The 7,406-nt window shown below is 48.5% G+C and overlaps 1 long non-coding RNA gene across 1 annotated transcript; it reads right to left on the bottom strand.

Annotated features, from left to right (window-relative positions):
• Positions 1-386: 386 nt before the first annotated feature.
• Positions 387-7,107, bottom strand: LOC133265599 (uncharacterized). Its single transcript, XR_009742032.1, has 3 exons — positions 7,024-7,107; positions 973-1,045; positions 387-511 (listed from the first exon to the last, which is right to left on the bottom strand). It is a non-coding gene; the product is annotated as an uncharacterized LOC133265599 (long non-coding RNA).
• Between the last annotated feature and the right edge of the window lie 299 nt (positions 7,108-7,406).

The following is a 7,406-nucleotide window of genomic DNA, read 5'->3' as shown; positions in this document are numbered from 1 at the left end:
TTTAGAGGGCTGGCCCTTGACAGCTTCAGGTTTAGGGTCCAGCCTTAGAGACAGAGCTCCCAAGGCAGAGTCTGCTGCAGCCATCCCTATGGGGATCCCTGATGCAGGACAGGTTCTGCTTGAACCTTTGTTAACTGCTATTGGATCTCATCAGAACTGCTATTGGATCTCATCAGAAAAATCTGCTTGAACCTGTCCAGGATTAAACCCAGGATTACTCACCCTGCCTCACCAAAAAAGCATTTCCCAACACATGACACATTTTTGGGAACAATCCACCATCGCTGTCCAATAACCAAAAGCTTAAAGCACTGTCTTTGCTTGCAGTCCTTACCTATCAACAGGTCTCGTGGCCAAGGAGACAATCTCTACTTGCCACGGGCTGTTGGATGAGCTCCATGGGTTTATGTGAGCTGAGGAGTTCCAGGAACAACCTCTAACTCTGCATTCGAGAGACTCTGGATAAGTTAACCTGCCAGAGCCCAGGGACTGCCAATGGGATGCTGTGACACTGCGCAGAACACCGACAACCACAGGAAAAAGAACTTGGGGAAAAAACAAATACTGTTTTCTTTCATGCAAAGAATCAAACATTAAATGATCCCATCTGTCCCTTTCAGCTGCACCCTGTTCCGTTGGCTGCATTCTGCTCATTAAGATACATTTCAAGCCAGCAGAGCATTTTTACCTGCAGGGCTTTGATGAAATGTACTGTTTGGGACTACAAAACTCCTCCATTTTTGACAGCCACCGCAGAGGAATAAGTGTATGTCGCTTATGTTGCTTTGCAATTGCATGGAATGACTTTGACCTTCCAAAAGGGAAAAAACACCACATTCAAAGGCCTCCTCCTTTCCCCCCATGGGATTAGGAGCTGGCCAAGCCTCTCCAATAAAAGTTTCCCATTCAACCCTGCATTGTAAAACCCTCCTTTCTTTATTGCTCCCTCTCTGCAAAGCTTCCCCAGCAAACCTCCAGCCTTTTCCAGACGAGGGCTGGAGAGCCTCTATGTTGTGCAAATGGTTCAGATAGCCTTGTTTCTTCCCTGAAAAGACATTAAAGCAATGTGTTGGATCCCTTGCCCCATAACCCAACACAACTGTACACCGGGCGCTTTGTGTACGGCTCCCCATGCTTTCAGCCCAAGTGACTTATTTGACTGTAAGCTTAATTATGCATTGGAGTGGTTTCATGAGGGATGTGATAAATCATCCGCTGCCGAGTCCTTAAATCAAGGCTGGGTGTTTTCAATGGGGTCCTGCTCTGTGTCTGGAGCACACAAGAGGCTCTCAGCATGTTTATAGGAGGGGATATAATCACACGGTCATGGTCAGCCCTGGTATTGAGGAATCAGGGGATGGGCGGGATGGCCTTTGTCATGCAGGATGTAGGATTAGTTGGACTTAATGGTCTGGCTTGGCCTTTACATGTATGAATAGGGAAAAGGAAAGAGGAAAACAAACCGAAACAGAACAAAGGTCCCTATTCTAGCCAGCATGTTTCCACCTCCTGACAGTGGAGCCGGAGAGACTGCAGGCAGTTGGGGCTGGAAATGAGTGGTGGGGAGAACCAAGGGCACCCCTGTGCACTGCCCCTGCACCCAGAGCCCCCCCAAACCACCTCTTGCCAGCAAACCCAGGAGCCCAAACCCACGGGGATTTGCTGACGTCCTGCAGGGAAGAGCAGACGTGAGGACACGCACCACATTCAATTGATTTTCACCCCCACCCCCCAACTTGAGGTCATTTTAGGTGTTCCAGAACTAGAAATCTAATGCCTTTTTTTTCCCCTTTATTCCTAAATTGAGCTAATTAAAAATTATTTCTGGTGGACATTATCTTATTGCATAATTAGAGGAGCTTAAAGTGCAGCGCTTTGGTTGGTACCGATCCCTTTTGCTCCAGTCGTGTTTCATTAATTGAACAGAGCTTAGATAGGTGCGTATAAGCTAGAGGAGTTAACTATCTGCTCTTAAAGCACTCAGCTGTCCCTTGCGGGCATTATAACACAATAATAGTGATTACCCCCGTGATCCACATGGGAATTTCAGGGACTATAAGCACCTCTTGTAGACACCAGTGCAGAACGACTCCACACAGGAAACACAAAGGATCCTCTTTGCAAACCCCAAACTCTACCCGCCAACTGGCTGATACCATCGGCTTAACCATGGGTTATTATGTTATTAATGACTCCCAGGTCTTTAGTAAGTCCCAAAGAACCTTTGGACAGACTACACTGGTAATACTCTGCCATACATTTTAAAGAGATTACTGTTAATTAATTTAACTCTTCTGCATACCTAAAACTCAGCTAAACCCTCTATTGTGCTCTCTGCTGTCACTGCAGACGTGTTGGACTTCCCAGCTCCCGTACAAAGAGAAACAGATTAAAACCATCCACTCAGATGTAAAATCACCTAAGAAATAAGTTGGTTTTCAACACCTCCCACAGCACCCTGCGAGGGGGAGCTGCCTGGGGTTATCCATCCCACCGGGAGTCAGCTTCCCTCTGGGATACAGGCCCCGTGCTTTCCAAAGACACTAAATTCCCTGAAAGTGTAAATAAAACATAAAGCCCACAATTTGTCTGCTCCTGGGGCTGAGGTACCCAAACCAGCCAACATAAATCACTTGCAACATTTATGATCTACTGACACGTTTCCCTCCTAAAATAGGAGCCTGACACACATAAATCCTCACAAATGCTTCTCTGGAGAGGAGCCGAGCAGCTGAGGCTGTGCTGGCCCTTCCTGTGACCCACACTGAGCATGGGGGGAACGAGGGATGCTGCCAAAACAGCATCTCACTGCCAACCCTCTGCTGGGGAGACCCCCCCTGCAGCCCTGATCCAGCTCTGGGGCAGCAGCACAAGAGGGACGTGGAGCTGCTGGAGCAAGGCCAGAGGAGGCCATGGGGATGCTGCGAGGGCTGGAGCAGCTCTGCTCTGGAGCCAGGCTGAGCTCTGGGTGTGCTGTACCCAAACTACGGCTCACTGCCATGGTGCGAGCTCCACATCCCTGCAGGACCTGTGCCAGTGCCTCATCACCTTCACAGTAAAGAGCTTCTTTCTTATATCTAAGCTGAACTTCCCCTGTTTCAGTCTGAACCCATCACCCCTTGTCCTATCGCTACAGTCCCTGATGAAGAGTCCCTCTCCAGCATCCTTGTAGCCCCTTCAGACACTGGAAGCTGCTCTGAGGTCTCCACGCAGCTTCTCTTCTCCAGACTGAACATCTCTAACCAGTAATTCATGTCCAGAGGACTCAGTAACTCTGCACGAGGTGAATCCCAGCAGCCCTCTCTGAGGTTACTTTGCACACTGGGCCATCAGCCAGAGCCTTGCAGGGCAGGCATCCCAAGCCCCTGAACTTCTCCATATCCCTCCTCTGCAGTTCTCCAGTTAAACTGGGATGAGCCACATCTGGTAGCCCCGGTCTAGGTCTTGCTCTGTACTTTCCCACATACATCCCACTCCCTTGGAGCCAGCCCCAGGCCACCTCTGAAGCTGACACAGGGATCTTCCACACATCTCTGACAGCAGCAGCATGGCACCCAGTGGGCAGAGAAGAGGAGCTGTTCAGTTATGATTTATCCCATTCACTAAGTTACCTGAAAGCTGCAGAAGTGCCTTTAATGTAGGCATTAAAGCAGCAACACTGGCAGTTGCTCAGCAGATGTTCATGATTTGGTGGCATCCAGCTATGTCCTAGAGCTTTTGAAGCCTCCAGCCTGAGCAAAGCCCTCCATCTCCACTTAACAGCTTGCTTTACAGGGCGAAACAGCTCCCCCTAATATTCCTGCGGCACACCAAACAGTCTTGCTGTTGGGCCTCAAATTTCTGTGTGATTGGTAATCAGTGCATCAGCCATCAGAAGTGGGTTATTAAAATATCTGCCATGATGAACAATGCAAAATAAATGCAGATAAATTGTATTACTCCGGGTCATTTAGTTTTAAGTGCAGCAACCTCTGTGGGGTTTTTTTTTGCCTCTTAGGCAACATGCCGCATGAAACAGCGCAAATAAATACAGATGTAGAGAACATTAGATACACTTTGTAGGAGCAAATTATGCACGTTCCCGTTTCATTCTGGTTATACCCAAATTAGATGGTTTTCCTCCATTATCTCACTGGTTACACTAAAAGCCAGTGATTTACGAGAGAAACCGGTGTGAATGCCATTATAATTGATTAACCTAAGAGAATGGTGACCTACTTATAGATATACAAATATGATTATAATTGTGCAGTAAGTAATTGAATGTTCTGCAGGACTTCTTTATAATGTGACTATAATGCATAAACTGAGAGGGACAGGAAAGGTTTCCACCCTGTGCAATGCGCAGGGAATTTAGGAGAGGCTCTGAGTGCTTCCTGCTCCTGTGGAGGTGAATAGGTGTTGAGACCCTGCAGAATCAACCCCCTCCTGAACAGCAGCATTTCCCATAAATAGCCTATTTATTATTTAGATAAATAACTTGGAAGAAAGGTTCCAGTGTACTTTGTGGCTGGGATAGCTTTCGACACACTGAGCAGAGCCCATCACCTGTGGATTCTACATGTAGCTCCCTCCCAGTTCACCACTGCTGGAGCATCTTCTCAAGGTCTGCCTTTGGGTCAAGAAAGAGGGAGAGGCAGGTCCTGATCAGAAGCTGCATAGCTATAAAATGAGGCTGTGGGTCCATGTTTCTAAACCACCGCCCCTTTTGCAGTGGGACTCGGCACCACTGCAGGGGGTTTGGGAACCTTCTGAACCTCGGGTCTCTACCAGCTGTGAGAGTCCACCACTGCTGCTGTGTCTGCTAATGGGTGTGTTTGTGTCACAGTCACCAGCAGGACACAGCAGAGAACAAGAGCATCTCACTGTATGCAGCAGTTTGCAATCCACATACAGAACAGGGAGCAACAGATGGAGACGGTCCCCAGGCAGAGCAAGCTCATTGGTTCGAGCCTAAAGACTTTACCTTGACCATGCATTTGGCTCTAACCATACAATCCCGGGTGATGCTTCTTGCTAATTCAGTCTCCCAGCCTGCATCCTGCTGGACCATGTACCAGCATCACCCAGCCCACAGCTGCGGGGAGGCTCTCACAGCATCATTATTTGTCACAGATTTTCCTGTATCTTTTGCTGCCAGTCACTTCCTCCGACTTAATTTGTCCAAACTCCTCTGCACAGACGCAGGGGCAGAGCTGACCTCTGACCATGGCACACACTCTCTGCAGAGCAGTATCCCACGTTCCCAGTTTGAATGGCTAAATATACTGAAGCCCAGTGATGAATTATTTAAAATCTCTACGATTTTCAATGCTGCACACTGAATTAGAGACTTGAATGCACCTCTGCAATCATGAGCCTATAGCTCCATCACAGAAAAGAATCCATTTAAACCCCCTGGGATAAATGAGCTGTTACAATTCCCTGGACTGGAAACCCTGGAGATGATGAGGGAGCCAGGACTTGCTAGGATGTGATCGAGTTAATTAGCACTGCGTCTGAGGAGAGCCGTAACAGCGTAATGGAACAAATAGAATTAAAGCAGTCTAAAATGACTCCAGTGGATTGATGGGCACTGTGGAACGGTCAGGATTGTACCCATGTGTGCAGGGTGACGCATTCATCGTGCATTGCTCACACTGGGGGAAGACGGATGGGGAAGAGGGTGCTGGTAGGGTCACTGAAGCCCTGCAAGAGCTTTCTGGTGTGACATGCTCGGGGCAGAAAGGTGGAAACCATTTGCTTGCCACAAACTGTCTCAGTGTCAGCTCTTCCTATGGGCAGACAAAGAAGCCACCACCCCCTAAATCCTCATGTGGACTGAGGTTCAGCACACTCAGCTCCTGCAGAAGCCACAGTCAGGGATGCAGTGTTGCACCAGGAATGCCTGGCTCCCCAAGGATAACCCTGCCCTCAGCTCCTGCAGTCCTAAGGGCATCCCACTGCTGATGAGGGGCCCTAGAAGGGCTTGGGGATCTCTCTCTGCATCATGCCCCAGCCTCTTGTCAAGCATATGCTGGTGATGGCCTTGCTCTGTACTGTAGCAGAGTATCACACCCACTCAGCTGCAAAGCCACAGGCATCTCGGGTGCATCCTGGAGAGCAGGATGCATCCCACCTCCTAGGGAGTTACCTCTAAGCTAGACATGAGAGTGGCTGGAGGAAAACGGCCACGTTTGACTTCTGCACCCATCCTTCGCAGTGCTGACTGCTGCTGAGGAATGACTGACAGGCTCTGCTTCTTCAGTGTGTTTTGCATTCTTTTCCATATTCAGTTGTCTGGAAGAGGAATACGCTGGCCCTGGCAATGCTGCATTTGAGAGATGCTGGCTTTTGCAGAGGGAATAGTTCAGGGTATTTTTACAGTCAGCATAAAATCACTGCCACTGCCTGTATGGATAGCTCTGTTATCGTGCCCGGGACCAATAAAGAAAGCGTAAGGAAGACGAGGGAAAGCCACAAGTTAAACCCATACTTTACAGCAAGAAGACTCTTCATTTTTAAGCTTCTCAAATTCTAGCTTCCACCAACATGACTCAGGAAAGGATAAAACAGAGCTGCCAAGTTGCACTCTTTTGAAGCAGATGACTCCCAGCTTGGCCAACTATTCTGACTGCCAAACATAATACACACTAAAACGACAAAGCCCAGCAACACAAAAGACCACATACTGTCTTCAGTCCATACACAGCCCTATGTCTATCTCCACCACAGGGAACTGGAGCTGTGCCCAGCAGTTGTATCTAACCCTGAGCGTTGCCTATCTACCAAAAACTAGAGAGAACTGCTGGGGACAGATAGCAGCTATTAGCTGAGCTAGTGGAGTGATACCCACAGCTTTGCTTCAACAAGAAGAGCATAAATAAACCCAGCCTGCCTTTCTCCATAGCTGAACTCCCCATCACTGCTGCTAAAGCTTTTCTGTCATGGCTTTGCCCAGCCCACTATTGCTCAAAGAGGCAGGAATAATCCCAACCCACACAAGCACCATAGGAAAATCATTGCTCCAACACCAAGACATACCTCTTTCTGTAGTGCTTTTCCTTGCGCCTACCAGCAGCAGCCAAGCAAACGCCCAGCTTCTGGCTGCCCCTTTATTGCAGAGCCTCTCCTCCTCCCAATTTCACTCTACAAATGCAGGGATAAGCCTGCTTATATGAACTGTGGGGCCAAGTGAATCCCTATGAGTAGCACCTGTGCCCCTCTCATTCCCTTCATAGGGATCAGCTGCCTTTCCTTCCTAGGCACTGCTTGCAGTGAAGATGGTCCTGCGGTGAAATATTCTCAGCTTGAAGCCTGTTGCAGAGGTTAAAAATGACTTGCTTCCAGTTGGATGCAAAGCTTCCTAATTACCCACCAGCATTCGGGTGGCAAGTTTGCCACATGAATAATTGCGTGTCCACAGA

The sequence above is a fragment of the Pezoporus flaviventris genome, unplaced genomic scaffold (assembly GCF_033815535.1).
Source record: "Pezoporus flaviventris isolate CSIRO_AGI_PZ_B2104156 unplaced genomic scaffold, CSIRO_AGI_Pfla_v1 ptg000005l, whole genome shotgun sequence".
Taxonomy (NCBI): domain Eukaryota; kingdom Metazoa; phylum Chordata; class Aves; order Psittaciformes; family Psittacidae; genus Pezoporus; species Pezoporus flaviventris.
The sequence above is the reverse complement of the archived record's forward strand: the minus strand, read 5'-3'. Positions and strand labels throughout refer to the sequence as shown.